Source organism: Globicephala melas, chromosome 6 (assembly GCF_963455315.2).
Source record: "Globicephala melas chromosome 6, mGloMel1.2, whole genome shotgun sequence".
In the NCBI taxonomy this organism is placed as follows: Eukaryota; Metazoa; Chordata; class Mammalia; order Artiodactyla; family Delphinidae; genus Globicephala; species Globicephala melas.
This window is the reverse complement of record NC_083319.1, coordinates 38,955,960-38,970,335: the sequence shown is the minus strand read 5'-3', so window position 1 is coordinate 38,970,335 and position 14,376 is coordinate 38,955,960. Positions and strand designations below refer to the sequence as shown.

At 37.9% G+C, this 14,376-nt stretch overlaps 1 pseudogene; it reads right to left on the bottom strand.

Moving 5' to 3' along the window:
* Positions 1–2,707: 2,707 nt before the first annotated feature.
* LOC115863925 (inorganic pyrophosphatase 2, mitochondrial pseudogene) lies at positions 2,708–9,588 on the bottom strand (annotated as a pseudogene).
* Positions 9,589–14,376: the final 4,788 nt, after the last annotated feature.

The window sequence follows — 14,376 nt, the reverse complement described above, 5'->3', positions numbered from 1 at the left end:
ATTTCAGTTTTCTTAAATTTACCAAGGCTTGTTTTGTGACCCAGCATGTGATCTCTCCTAGAGAATGTGCCATGTGCACTTGAAAAGAAAGTGTATTCTGCTTTCAGGATGGAATGCTCTATAAATATCAATTAAGTCCACTTGGTCTAATGTGTCATTTAAGGCCAGTGTTTCCTTATTGATTTGCCATCTGGATGATCTCTCCATTGATGTAAGTGGGGTATTAAAGTCCCCCACTGTTACTGTGTTACTGTCAATTTCTCCTTTTATGTCTGTTAACATTTGCCTTATATATTGAGGTGCTCCTATGTTGGTTGCAAATATATTTACAATTGTTATATCTTCTTCTTGGATTGATCCCTTGATCATTTTGTAACGTCCTGTTTTGTCTCTTATGACAGTCTTTATTTTAAAGTCTGTTTTGTCTCATATGAGAATTGCTCCTCCAGCTTTCTTTTGATTTCCATTTGCATGGAATACCTTTTTCCATCCCCTCACTTTCAGTCTGTATGCATCTCTAGATCTGAAGTGGGTCTGTTGTAGACAGCAGATATATGGGTCTTGTTTTTGTTTCCATTCAGCCAGTCTATGTATTTTGGTTGGAGCATTTAATCCATTTACATTTAAGGTAATTGTTGATATGTATGTTCTTATTGCCATTTTGTTAATTGTTTTGGATTTGTTTTTGTAGGTCTTTTTTCCCCCCTTTTCTTCTTTTGTTCTCTTCTCTTGTGACTTGAGGACTATCTTTAGTGTTTTTTTTATTCCTTTTTCTTTTTTGTGTGTATATCTATTATAGACTTTTGGTTTGTGGTTGCTTTGATGTTTTTGTATAGTGGTCTGTTTATATACATGATTGTTCTAACTTACTGATCTGTTCGTTTCAAACCTTACATTTGTACTCTCTTCATTTTAAGTACCCTGCATTTGTACTCTCCTTCCCTCATGATTACTGTTTTTGATATCTTATTTTACATCTAATTGTTTTGTGTATCTCTTAACTGCTTATTACAAGGTGATTTTAGTATCAATACTTTCATCTTTTCACCTCCCTACTAGCTTTGTGCATGGATGATTTCCTACCTTTACTGTATGTTTGTTTTTACTGGTTAGCTTTTCCATTCTGTAATTTTCTTGTTTGTTTTCTTGTTTCTTGTGGCCTTTTCTTTCTCACCTAGAGAGTTCCTTTCATATTTGTTGTAAAGCTGGTGGTGTTGAATTCTTTTAGCTTTTGCTTGTCTATAAAGCTTTTGATTTCTCCTCAAATCTCAATTGAGAGCCTTGCTGGGTAGAGTATTCTTGGTTGTAGGGTTTTCCTTTTCATCACTTTATTTTTTTTAACTTTTTATTTTATATTGGAGTATAGTTGATTAATAATAGTGTTAATTTCAGGTGTACAGCAAAGTGATTCAGTTATACATATACATGTACCCATTCTTTTTCAAATTCTTACTCAGCCATTAAAAAGAATGAAATACTGCCATTTGCAGCAACATGGATGGACCTAGAGATTGTCATACTGAGTGACGTAAGTCAGACAGAGAAAGAGAAATATCGTATGATATCGCTTATATGTGGAATCTAAAAAAAAAGATACAAATGAACTTTTTTACAAAACAGAAACAGACTCACAGACTTCGATAACGAACTTATGGTTACCAGGAGGGAAGGGTGGTGGGAAGGGATAGATAGGGAGTTTGGGATTGACATGTACACACTGCTGTATTTAAAATGGATAACCAACAAGGACCTACTGTATAGAATAGGGAACTCTGCTCAATATTATGTAACAATCTAGATAGGAAAAGAATCTGAAATATATTGTGATACTCCCTTCTGGCTTGCTGAGTTTCTGCTGAACAAGTTCCCTTGTATGTTACTTGTTTTTTTTTTACCTTGCTGCTTTTACTATTCTCTCTTTATCTTTACTTTTTGTCCTTTTGATGACAGTATCTTGGTGTGTTCCTCTTTGGGTTAATCCTGTATGGGACTCTTTGTGCTTCCTGGACTTGGGTGACTATTTCCTTTCCCAGGTTAGGGAAGTTTTCAGCTGTTATCTCTTCAAATATTTTCTCAGGTTCTTTCTCTCTCTCTTCTCCTTCTGGGACCCGCATAATGCAAATATTAGCACACCTGATGTTGTCCCAGAGGTCTCTTATGTGTCCTCTTTTCATTCTTTTTTTTTTTCTTTTTTTTGTTCAATGGCAATGATTTCCACTACTCAGTCTTACAGGTCACTGATTTGTTCTTCTGAATCATTTAGTCTACTATTGATTCCTTCCAGTGTATTTTAAATTTTAGTTATTGTATTCTTCATCTCTGTTTGGTCATTCTATATATTTTTTAACTCTTTGTTAAAAACTTGTAACTTCTTGTTCTGTGCATCCGTTCTCCTCCAAGTCTTTGATCATCTTTATCATCACAACTCTGAACTCTTTCTCAGGTAGATTTCCTATCTCCACTTCACTTAGTTCTTCTTCTGGGGTTTTATCTTGTTCCTTCGTCTGGAACATATTCCTCTGCTGCCTAATTTTGTCTAAGTTGCTATTTATATTTTTATGTCCTAATTTTGTCTAAGTTGCTATTTATATTTTTATGTATGTGGTAAGTTAGTTACGTTTCTTCACCTTGGAGAAGTGGCCCTCTGTAGTAGGTGTCCTATGTGTCCCAGCAGTGCACTCCCCTCTCGTCACCCAAGCTTTATGCTTTAGAGGTATACCCTAAGAGGGCTACATGGGTCCTTCTGTTGTGGTGGACTAACTATGTGGGTGGTCTGGTAGGCCCCAGGTCTAGTTGGTTCCCAGGCTGCCTTGTGCAGATGCTGCTGGCTGCTGTTTAGTGGGGTCTGGTCATGACGTGGCTGGCTGTGCAATCTTGATGCTAGTGCCGGTTCAGTGGTGGGTGGAATCAGGGTCCTGAAGGCTCTGGGGCTGTTGCCTACCCACTGGCAGATGAGGCCAGATCCTGGGGTTAGTGCTGGTCCACTGGCAGGCAGAACTGGTTTCCTGGAGTCTGCCTGCAGGCCCCAGGGAAATCAGAGCTTACTTTATCAATAGATCGTTGGGTGTGGAGAGGTGTCAGTTCCTGACACATTTGGGTATGGGGTCTGGGTGTCCCTGCTAGTGGGCCAGGCCAGGGCCCAGCTGGTACCAGGTACGGTATATGGCCTGATTTGTGGGATCATAGTGTTCATGGTTCTGGTGGATGAGGCTGGTCTAGTAGCTTGGTCTGGCTTCCTGGTAGGAGGGGCTGGTGCCTGTCCACTGGTGGGGGGATCTGGGTATTGGCCCTCTGGTGCGCTGGGCCATGTCTAGGGACAAGCCTAGAGGTGGCTGTGAGGTCTTTAGTTAGCCTATCTACTGATGGATGGGGCTGTGTCCCATTTTGTTGTTTGTCTGAGGTGTCCCAGCAGTGTTGCCCGCAGGCTGTTTGGTTGGTCCAGGTCTTGGAACTAATGAGCCAAGATGTCAGCCGTCAGCAATGTTCCCTAATATATCTGCCACCAGTGTCTATGTCCCCAGTGTGAGCTGCAGCTCCCCCCACCCCCCAGACAGGAGACTCTCCCAGACTAGCAGGTAGGTCTGGCCCAAGCTCCTATCAAATTAATTCTTTTGCCCTGAGTCCCAGTGTATGTGTGATTTTTATGTGCCCTTGAAGAGTGAGGTCTCTATTTTTCCCTGTCCTGTGGGGCGCCTGCAATTAAGCCCTGCTGGACTTCAAAGCCAAATGCTCTGGGAGTTCATCTTCCCAGCACCAGACCCCCTGGCTGGGGAGCCTAACGTGGGGCTCAGAACTCTCGCTCCTGTGGGAGAATCTCTGCAATATAATTATTCTCCAGTTTGTGGGTCACCCACCCAGGGAGGGGTATGGGATTTGATTATATCACGAGTCCACCCCTCCTACTGGTCTTGCTGTGGTTCCTACTTTATGTCTCTAGCTGTAGAAGATCTTTTCTGGTAGGCTCCAATCTTTTTTTATCTATGGTTATTCTGCAGATAGTTATGATTTTGGTGTGCTTGTGAGAGGATGTGAGCTCAGGGTCTTTTTACTCTGCCGTCTTGGCTGCTGTCCTGCAAAATTTTGTGGGCTCACCTTTATGATCAGAAAGGCACTAGGTTGATTTCCCCCCATGATAACATGAAGTGGGAATATCATTCTCAAATATTAGATGAATTGGATGGAAAAGTATGGTTGACGGAGAAACACTAGCGTTCTCATTGTCTGCTATACTCCCAAAATAGACTGTAGACTCATGGTCAGGAGTATTTTTAAAAATTATTTTTACTTATGTAAGTAATGCATTATTAGATTGTCTGAGTTAAAAAATTAAAACAGTCTCCATAAGTCTAAAGACTCCCAGTGATCAGCCTTTCCTACGAGGTAAACACTCAATTACTATTATCAGTTTGATATGCTATACATTGACCTAGAATATGTATAGTTATAAAAATGTATCATATTGTATATGTTGCTCTACAGCATGGTTCTTTTATTCACCAGGTGTCTTGTCAGTTTACCTGTAATAGCTTTTATAGATGTACCTCACTCCTTTTAACTGCTGCATAATAGTTCTTTAAATGCATAATCATCTTTTTTTTGGATTGCTGCACATTTGTTTCCTATTTTTCATTATTATAAACAGTGCTGCCATGAACCACTTTCTATATGCCTCACTGTGCATATTTGCAAGTGCTTCTCTAGAGTGTATACCTAGAAATGGAATTTCTGGGTCAGGCTGTTCTTTTTTTTTTTTTTTTTTGCGGTACGCGGGCCTCTCACTGCTGTGGCCTCTCACTGCTGTGGCCTCTCTCGTTGCGGAGCACAGACTCTGGCCGCGCAGGCTCAGTGGCCATGGCTCACGGCCTAGCCGCTCCACGGCATGTGGGATCCTCCCGGACTGGGGCATGAACCCGTGTCCCCTATATCGTCAGGTGGACTCTCAACCACTGCTCCACCAGGGAAGCCCGGAACAGTTCTTTATTGATGCTTGACTTTTATAAATGTTAAATACTACAAGCCAGTTATTTTGTAGTATGTCTTCAATTTGGGTTTGTCTGATGTTTCCTCATGTTAGTTTTAGGTTATATGTCTTTGGTAGGAATAGCACACAAGCGAGGCTGGTTTCTTATTTTATCCTATCAGGTGATGCATGATTTTCATTAATCCAGTTACCAATGATGTTCAATTTAATCACTTGGTTAAGGTGTTGTCTGTCTGCCAGACTTTTATACTATAAAGCTTTCCTTTTTTTTTTGAGTAGAGGTACTTTGAGACTCTGTATATATCTTTCTATTCATCACACTTTTCATTCATTCATTCCTTCATTTATATTCACATGGGCTCATGGTTTTCTATTTTATTTGGTTAATTATAGTCTGTAATCAATATTTATTTATTTATTTTTCTTTTTTCTTTGGCCACGCTGAGTGACTTGTGGGATTTTAGCTCCCCGAGCAGGGATCAAACCTGGGCTCCCTGCAGTGGAAGCACAGAGTCCTAACCACTGGACCACCAGGGAATTCCCATGTAATCAATATTTATTTTGATGTTTATGTTGTCTCAGGTTTGGACAGTGGGAGCCCCTTCAAACTGGCTTCTGGATCCTTTTGACATATCTCTATCATTCTTTGAACATTTCCTTCCTTTATCATACAACATGTGTCAGGAGCATCTTGTATTTTCTGCCAACCAATCCTAGAATCAGCCATTTCTCCAAAATGCCCTGGTTTAATTTGCTGGAGTATGGTATTTAGAAGCCATTAGTAGGTTCTAACTGTGGTAAGTATGTTCGTTGCTATCGGGGTGTTACTGTTCCATGTCTTCTCAGTGGACACACACATATATGTGTGTGTGTGTGTGTGTGTGTGTGTGTGTGTATATATAAAATATATATATACATATATACATATATATGTGTGTGTGTGTTTATATAACACGTAATACATATAATAATGTACATATAATATGCATCTATATATTTTTTGTGTCTGTATATATTGAAAGCTGTGAGTTCACACTAATACCTCCAATTCCAGTTAAATATCCAACACTGTAGGATTCATTGTAGTTTTCTTCCTCTCCATTATCTGTAACTTCCTTCTCCAGTAGTGAGAAATCTGTCTCCCATTCTTCTTAAAAGAGGAAACACTTGTGATGTTTGGTAGACCAATATTAATTCTTCCTCTCTCAACTTGGGGTCTACATGGGACAGTATTTATGCAACGTGAAAACATGCATAATAGAGTTTTGTTTGATAGTTTAATCTGCATTTGATAATTTAATCTTTGAAAATATTAAATAGAGTAGAATCTCTCATTTTACATTTGTAGGTATTTATACTATGTTATCACTGCCAAGAGAAGCAAAATCTTAGTTTGATATCTCAGGAGATGATCATACTGTCATACTGCAAATGGGAAATGAATTATATGATATGTAATTGTCTTTATAAAAAAACTTCCTGACTTTATATTTTTAGTGGAAATAAAAACAACTGATTCCAAGTTGCAGCTATGAGGAAATCTCTGAGTTTATTTAAAGCATTTATTTAAAAATGTTTCTTTTTAGTTGGAAAACCTTTTGATAATTTTCTAACCTGCCAGCTACCATTTTGTTTTTTAAAATTTATGGTTATCATTAGAATCAGGTATAAAATGTTATAATTCTTCACATTTACATGTTTTAAAATTAAGGAATCTTTAAGGGTGATATTTGATTCATTAATGGTAATGTATTTCTTCTAATAATTATCAGTATCTTAAATGTGGTATCAGCTATTCTCTTTGGCCTGGGATCACTTTTCCACCCACACAGTTCCCTTTTCATGTCTTTAAGTACTGCTGACTAGGCTGGGCTTCTCTAATCTCCAGTTTTGGAGATTGATTTTAGCTGTTAAATAGGAAGCTTAAACTCAACATGAACAAAACAGAACCCTTGTTTTTGTTTTTGTTTTCCTTTCAGTTTTATTGAGATATAAATGACATACAGCACTAAGTTTAAAGTGTACAGCATAATGATTTGACTTACATACATCATGAAATCATTACCACAATAAGTTTAGTGAACATCCATCATCACATATAGATTCAAAATAAAAAGTATTTTTTCCTTGTGATGAGAACTCTTAGGGTTTACTTTCCTAACAATTTTCATACATACAGCAGTCTTAATTATATTAATCATGTTGTATATTACATCCCTAGTATTTACTTATTTTATAACTAGAAGTTTGTATCTTTTGATCACTTTTATTCAATTCTGCCTCCTTCCACCTCCACCTTGGGTAACCACAAAATCTGATCTCCTTTTCTGAGTTTGTTTGTTTTTGAAGTATAATTGACCTGCAACAGTATGTTAGTTTCACATAGTGAAACATCGTGTTTCAGTATTTCTGTGTGTTACAAAATGATCACCACTATACTAGTTACTGTCACCAAACAAAGATATTACATTATTATTGACTATATTCTCTACACTGTACACATCCCCATGACTCATTTATTTTTGTAATTGGAATTTTGTACCTCTTAATCTCCCTCACCTATTTTGCTCATCCCCCACCCTCCTTCCCTCTGACAATCTATTCTCTGTATCTATGGCTCTGTTTCTGTTTTGTTATGTTTGTTCATTTGTTGTTTTTTTAGAATCCACACATAATAAAATCATACATTATGTCTTTTTGTCTTTCTCTGTGACTTATTTCACTTTGCACAATACACTCTGGGTCCATGCATGTTGCTGCAAATGGCAGAATTTCATTCTTTTTTTATGTCTGAGTAATATTCCATTGTGTGTATATATATATATACATATATATATATATACACCACATCTTCAGTCATTCATCTGTTGATGGGCACTTGGGTTGCTTCGGTATCTTGCCTGTTATAAATAGTGCCGCTGTGAACATTGGTGTGTATGTATCCTTTCAAATTAGTGCTTTCATTTTTTCCAGATATATACCCAGGAGTGAGATTTCTGGATCATGTGGTAGTTCTGTTTCTAGTTTTTTGAGGAACCTCCATACTGTTTTCTATAGTGGCCTCACCAATTTACATTCCCACCAACAGTGCATGAGGTTTCCTTTTTCTTTCTTTTTTTCACATCCTTGCAAACACTTGTCATTTGTTGTCTTTTTTTTTTCAAAAATTTCAATGTTTATTTACACATTGCATATGAAAAAGTTTGAAAAAAAAAGTTTCAACAGGAAGTTAGCAAATTCTCATAGATCTGCCTGTTTCTAGCACTTGGGGGAGATGGGAGTCTTGTAGTTCTTAGAGACTGGAATCCTGATGGCAGAACTTCAAACGTTCTCATCACTTGCCAAGGAAGTGCCATACTTGATCTTCTTCATTACTTCCTTTATTCAGTGAAAATGACACCGATTCAACTAATGATCTAGCTTCCTCTTGAGAGCAGTGGAAAGGGCTATCACATACCTGCACGTTTGTCCAATTTATAGCCCCTCCATCACACTTCTCCATAAGCAATGCTTTGCAATATTCATGAGTAGATTTAATAACTTTAAGAGCAAAAGCCTTGTTCTTGAATTCTCCATTAAAAGCAAACTGGTTGGGCTTCCCTGGTGGCGCAGTGGTTGAGAGTCCGCCTGCCGATGCAGGGGACACGGGTTCGTGCCCCGGTCCGGGAGGATTCCCACATGCCGCCGAGCGGCTGGGCCCGTGAGCCATGGCCGCTGAGCCTGCGCGTCCGGAGCCTGTGCTCTGCAACGGGAGAGGCCACGACAGTGAGAGGCCCACGTACCGCAAAAAAAAAAAAAAAAAAAAAAGCAAACTGGTTTTCCAGTTTTCCCTCTGGTATCTTATAAAATCTAAACCAATTAAGCATAACTTCTAAGTAACCAGGTTTGTACTTCTTAACATCTTCAATATCATGAAACTTTGAGGCTTCAGGATCATTCACATTGATAGCAATTAATTTCCAATCTGTTTCATCCTGATCAATAAGAGCCAGAATTCCAGGGGTCTTCACATGAACAACATCTCCACGAGAAAGAACCTTTGAGCGTATCTCACAAATAGCAATAGGATTATTATCTCCACAGCAGTCTGTGCTCTTATCTTTTCGATGGGGATCTTCCCAAGTCTGAGGGAGGGCACCATCATTCCATATATAACCCTTGTGAGGAAAGATATTTGCACATAGGGAAGCTTGCCATCCTTTACATCTTGTTTAATGGGATTCAATGACTCCTCTGTGGCAATCTCCATTTTAGCATTTGTCCACGGAGGTACTTCTACAACCATATTAAACAAATTCTCATATTCATCATTTCGTGCTCTCTTTGTAGGAATGCCATTTTCCTCTTCAGAGGAATATCATGAAAGGGGAAATGTAGTGACCAGCTACATTCTTGAAAAAGAGGTGGTAACCGGGAGAGTGGGGCTGGCCGTGCTCCTCCGTGCGGTACAGGGCCATGGCGCAGCACGGCCGGGGCCCTGAGCTCGCTCCCTGTGGCAGGTGGGCGGCGGTGGCGGCGGCGGAGGTGGCAGTGGGAGCGCCAACGCGCCAGGCCCAGCTGGTCTGTTTGATAATAACTATTCTTACACGTGTGAGGTGATATCTCATTGTGGTTTTGATTTGTATTTCCCTGATGATTAGTGATGTTAAGCATCTTTTCATGTGCCTGTTGGCCATTTTCTTTGGAAAAATATCAGTTCAGTTCCTCTGCCCATTTTTTAATTGGATTGTTTGTTTTTTTGATATTAAGTTATATGAGTTCTTTGTATACTTTGATATTAACTCCTTATTGGATATATTGTTTGCAGATTTCTTCTCCCATTCAACCGGTGGCCTTTTTGTTTTGTTGGTAGTTTTCTTTGCTGTACTTTTTAGTTTGATGTAGTCCCATTTGTTTATTTGCTTTTGTTTCCTTTGCTTGTTTGTTTTTTAAGTCGAACCTTACCTTCTCACATTTTCCCCTATTTCTGTAAGTAGCAACATCCTTCTTTGAGTTTCTGAGGTCAAAAATTTTGCAGTTAGCTTTGACTTTTTTCTCACTCTCATACCCATAATTGGTCCATCATTAAATCTTTTATAGTATATTCAGAATCTGTCTAATGCTCTCTACCTGCTTCCTACTCAGGCATAGTGATTCAAGCTACTGTCATCTCTTGCCTAAATTCTTCTGGTAGCTTCCGAATTGTCTTCCTGCTTCCATGTTTGCCTTACCATCTATTCTCCACCTTGAAGCCAGACTGATATTTTAAAAACATACATTATATCATTTTACTTCTCTGCTCAAAACTTCCAGAAGCTTCTCTTTTTAACTCAGAAAAAAGCCCAATGGCCTCTGCATACCTTACATTTGATCTAAGATTTTTCTACTACTTTGGCCTCATCTCCAACATTCTTTCCTTTTCTTCTTCTACTCTAGCCATACTACTGGCCTTCTTGCTGTTCTTTGAACATACTAAACATTTGCCTACCTCAGGGCCTTTGCAGTTATTATTCTCTCAGGCCGGAATGCTCTTTAATCTGATATTTTCTTGGCTTAAATCCTTCAGTTTTTTTCAGGTCTCTTGCTTAAATATCACCTTATCAGAAAAAGCTTTCCTGACTGCCCTAAGTAAAATTAACCTACCTCTCATGCTCCTTATCCCCCTTTCCTGTTTAATATTTTTCCATAGCACTTGTCACCATCTAACATATTTTTTATATAATTAACATTGTATTTTACATACAATCTATCTGAATAAATTATATATATTTAGTATAATGTATGTTGACTTATAGCCCCCACTAGACTGTAAAGTCCATGGAATCAGGGACTTTGATTTTTTTATTATGTGTCCTCAGTGTTTGTAACAGTTCTTAAAATGTAATTGGTGTTCCATTAATATTCGTGGGATAAGTAAATAAATAAATTTACCTTATTAGAGAAAGAATTTGCTTTGTTCAGATTCTAATAGTACCAGTCAAGTTAAGACATTTCCTGATGCTTTCTTCTCTCTTTGCCTAGTTCCATCCCTGATGGAGACAGAAGCAATTTTGTGTGTGGAGATGGGAGTTGGATGGGTTAAAGAATGCAAGGGAGGAAATAGAGAAAAAAGAAGACCATACCCTTCTCCTCCACTTTAAGTGTCCCAGCTTGAAACTACTACCAGTTGGCAGAGGGAAGAAGTTTTAACTTTAAATCAAGTTGGTGTTTTGATTAATAAACTGGACTAGACGTTATTATTACTGAGCTAGATTATTCTTGGCACTAAAAGTAACTTAAAAGAAGAGTGTCTAAGAAAATTATGGGACCTTCCCTTACCCAAAATTTTCTTCAAAGGACAAGAGAAAAAAATGAATCTGCAGATTGGTTATAAAAGACCTAGTATAAAGGGAATGAATGAAGTTGTTTGGGTTTTTTTTTGGTCTGCATTCTATGGAGTTCTGCTTAATCAACATAATGGTTACCCTTCTATTGTGCTCTTTATCACAATGGTTAGTAATCTGTTGTTTACGTGTCTGTCTCCCTTACTAGACTATGAGTATAAGAAGAGAGGGCCAGTGTTTTATTAAGCCTGTTTATCCAAGACCCACCATGGTGCCTGAAACATAGCAACCATTTAGTGTTTGTTGAATAACACCCTCCTCCCCCAGCCTCTCTTCTCACCTCAATTCAAGAGTTACCTGCATACCAAAATACGTTGAGTATCAAAAATGCAATATTTGGTGATATAAGAGGCTGATTGCTTAGATATTTAGAGATTATACTGTATTCCAAGGTTTCGATCTGCTTACCACAATGAAAATTTAATATCACTCCATTCTATACTCTAAGGGAAAACACTTTACTTCTGATGTATCACAGGGTTGCCTTTATTCTTCCTTTCTTGCTCAAGGTCTCAGCCACTTAATCTGTCTCCCCCGGCAGGGTATGAATGTGGCTTTTATGGAATCCAGTGTTTAGAATAAAAGCTGAAAATAATCCTCTTCTCTCCACATCTGGTATTGCTGTGATGCCTTTTAAAGGCAGAGCTTGAACCCTTATTATTTAAAAGTTTGAAAGTCAACATCTTCTGTATGCTTGTGGCAAATGCAAAAAAAATTGACGACTTTTTGAAAGACTGTGGAGAGAGCCTGTGTTTTAGTATAAAAACTACAGCATCATTGTCACTATGATCCAGAGGCGAAAAGTTATAAAACATTTCAGCACAAAGAGATGTCACATGAATTTAATAATTTTCATGTGGATAATCATTTTCCAAACAAACTGTAGCCATGACTTAATCCCTCCTAGAAAGACAGGAGTGTATCTTCAAACAAACTGCCTAAGCTGTTTGTTCACAGTTTGCTTTTTGATTCAGCAAGATGGATTATGAGGGGTAACAACCAGAGCTGTGACAGCTTTGGCTAAATCCCACCTGGCGTTCAGTTTGTTCGTTTCTCCTTTAAAAAGCTCTCCAAGTTCATAATTCTACAAAAGGCTCAATCAAAGTCATTGGAGGAGTGCCTTGGCTTAAGGGTCGTGGTAGTGGCGGGGTTGGGGGGTGGTGTTGGGGGAGGGGTTTAATATGCCAAGTAAAAGATCCATTGTTATTGAAAAATTCTTCATTTGTTTTATTTACATAGTGAAAGCAACCCAAGTATGAATCCAGTTTGAAAAATGCAGTACTTTGGCTGACTGTGAAGTGAAGTAAAAACATTGAAGTCCTATCCCACTGCTTTTAGTGAGTCTTTCCTGGTCAGTGACAGCCCAGTGACCCTTCTTGGGACACAGTGTGGCTGCCATTTTCCTGACCTCTAGACATTGTTTCTTCCATAGCACTCATCCATAATCATATTATATATATAATACACATGTGAAACCTCCTCCATCATATTTATTAGCCTATCTCCTTTCTACTATGGTTACTATCACCTTTATTCCCCTCACCCTGGCTAAAAGTGTCAGTAGGGAAGGAAAGAAAAATTTGGTAGTCTTTCATTGCATATGAGAGTTCCTGACAGAGGAGTTGCAAAATACAGGACTAAATGGCTACTAAGTATTTCTTTTTTCAGTTGTAGGATGCCATGTTAGTTATCTCACAGTTCTTTAGTTCCTTGGTTAGAGTAGGCAAGTTAGTGTTAATTGTTTATGGTCAGCAGCTGTCCACTTTGGGATATCAACATATTGGTCAATCTTCATTACTCATGAAGTGGGTAGCAGATAATTTGCCATTAATAATTAAAATGCTGACATTTAAGAATAAATTAGTTTAAAAATGGGAGCTAAATCAAAACCATCTGTATTTACAGTAAAATCAGTTTATCTTTACTTGCATTGAAGCGGCAAAAGAAAGCGTAGAGTTAGCATGAAGAATTGTTGACAATGTCTATGGGAGTACTACATTCCTGGGAGGACAAAATGTTAGGAAACACTGATCTTTGCTTCAAAGCCCTAGAAAGTAGAAGCAAGAGATGGCAAAATTAGATTGCCTTATACTCTTTCATTCCTTGTCATCATTCCTTGTCATCATTCCCTGTATGGACAGTAATTTTTTACCTGATGCTACCTTCCTAAAGTCATCTTTGAGACTTGGTTTCTAATGTATAATTACTTAGCATGCATTTGATCCCATATGCTAACAGGAAAGGAAAACTATAAATCCAATCTTGCTTTGAGATTGAACTATGGATTTCAATTACTATATCAAACCTTATACCTGAATTGTTGTTAAGCGCCAACATTATTTGCATCTGACTTCCTCTTCCTTTATCTGTATACCTATCATGGAAGTGCTAAGCAGGAATACAGGGGCACAGGGTTGTCAACCTATGGGAAAAGGAAGTAAATTTTAGAAATTTGGTGTTTGGTCCCTGGATCATTCAAGAGTGGCAGTCAGTTAAAATATTGATGTGCGCATATGGTGTCATCTCTTCAGATATCCTAGTAACAACCTATCTTTGAGACTCAGAGCTTGAAGTTTAAGAAAAGCATGAATTGAGAATATGGCATTATATTAGTCTTTTTCTCTCTTTCAGTCTTTGATAGGTGTTGAGGACAATAAACTTGAAGGTTTTTTTGTACTTTGATTTAACAGTTTATTGTATTGTTTTAATATTTTCTGTGGTTTCTGTGTTTTTCACGTTTTGCACCATTATTTCAGGTCTTCTGGACCTGAGATTCAAGTACAAGTTGTTGAAATTATTGCATTTTTAACAATATATTGGAATCTGGGATAATCTTATTTATTTTGTTATTTTATGTTCAGGTATTTGTTGATGTCAGTTAAAAATTATGGCCTTTATATACATTAATTTATCTGCAACATATATAAATATACATATTGAAAGCATATTTATTTCTAGTATATATAAACACATATTTTTTAGTTTATACATATGTAACACTTATTTTCAGTGTATGTGTAATAGTCACAAATA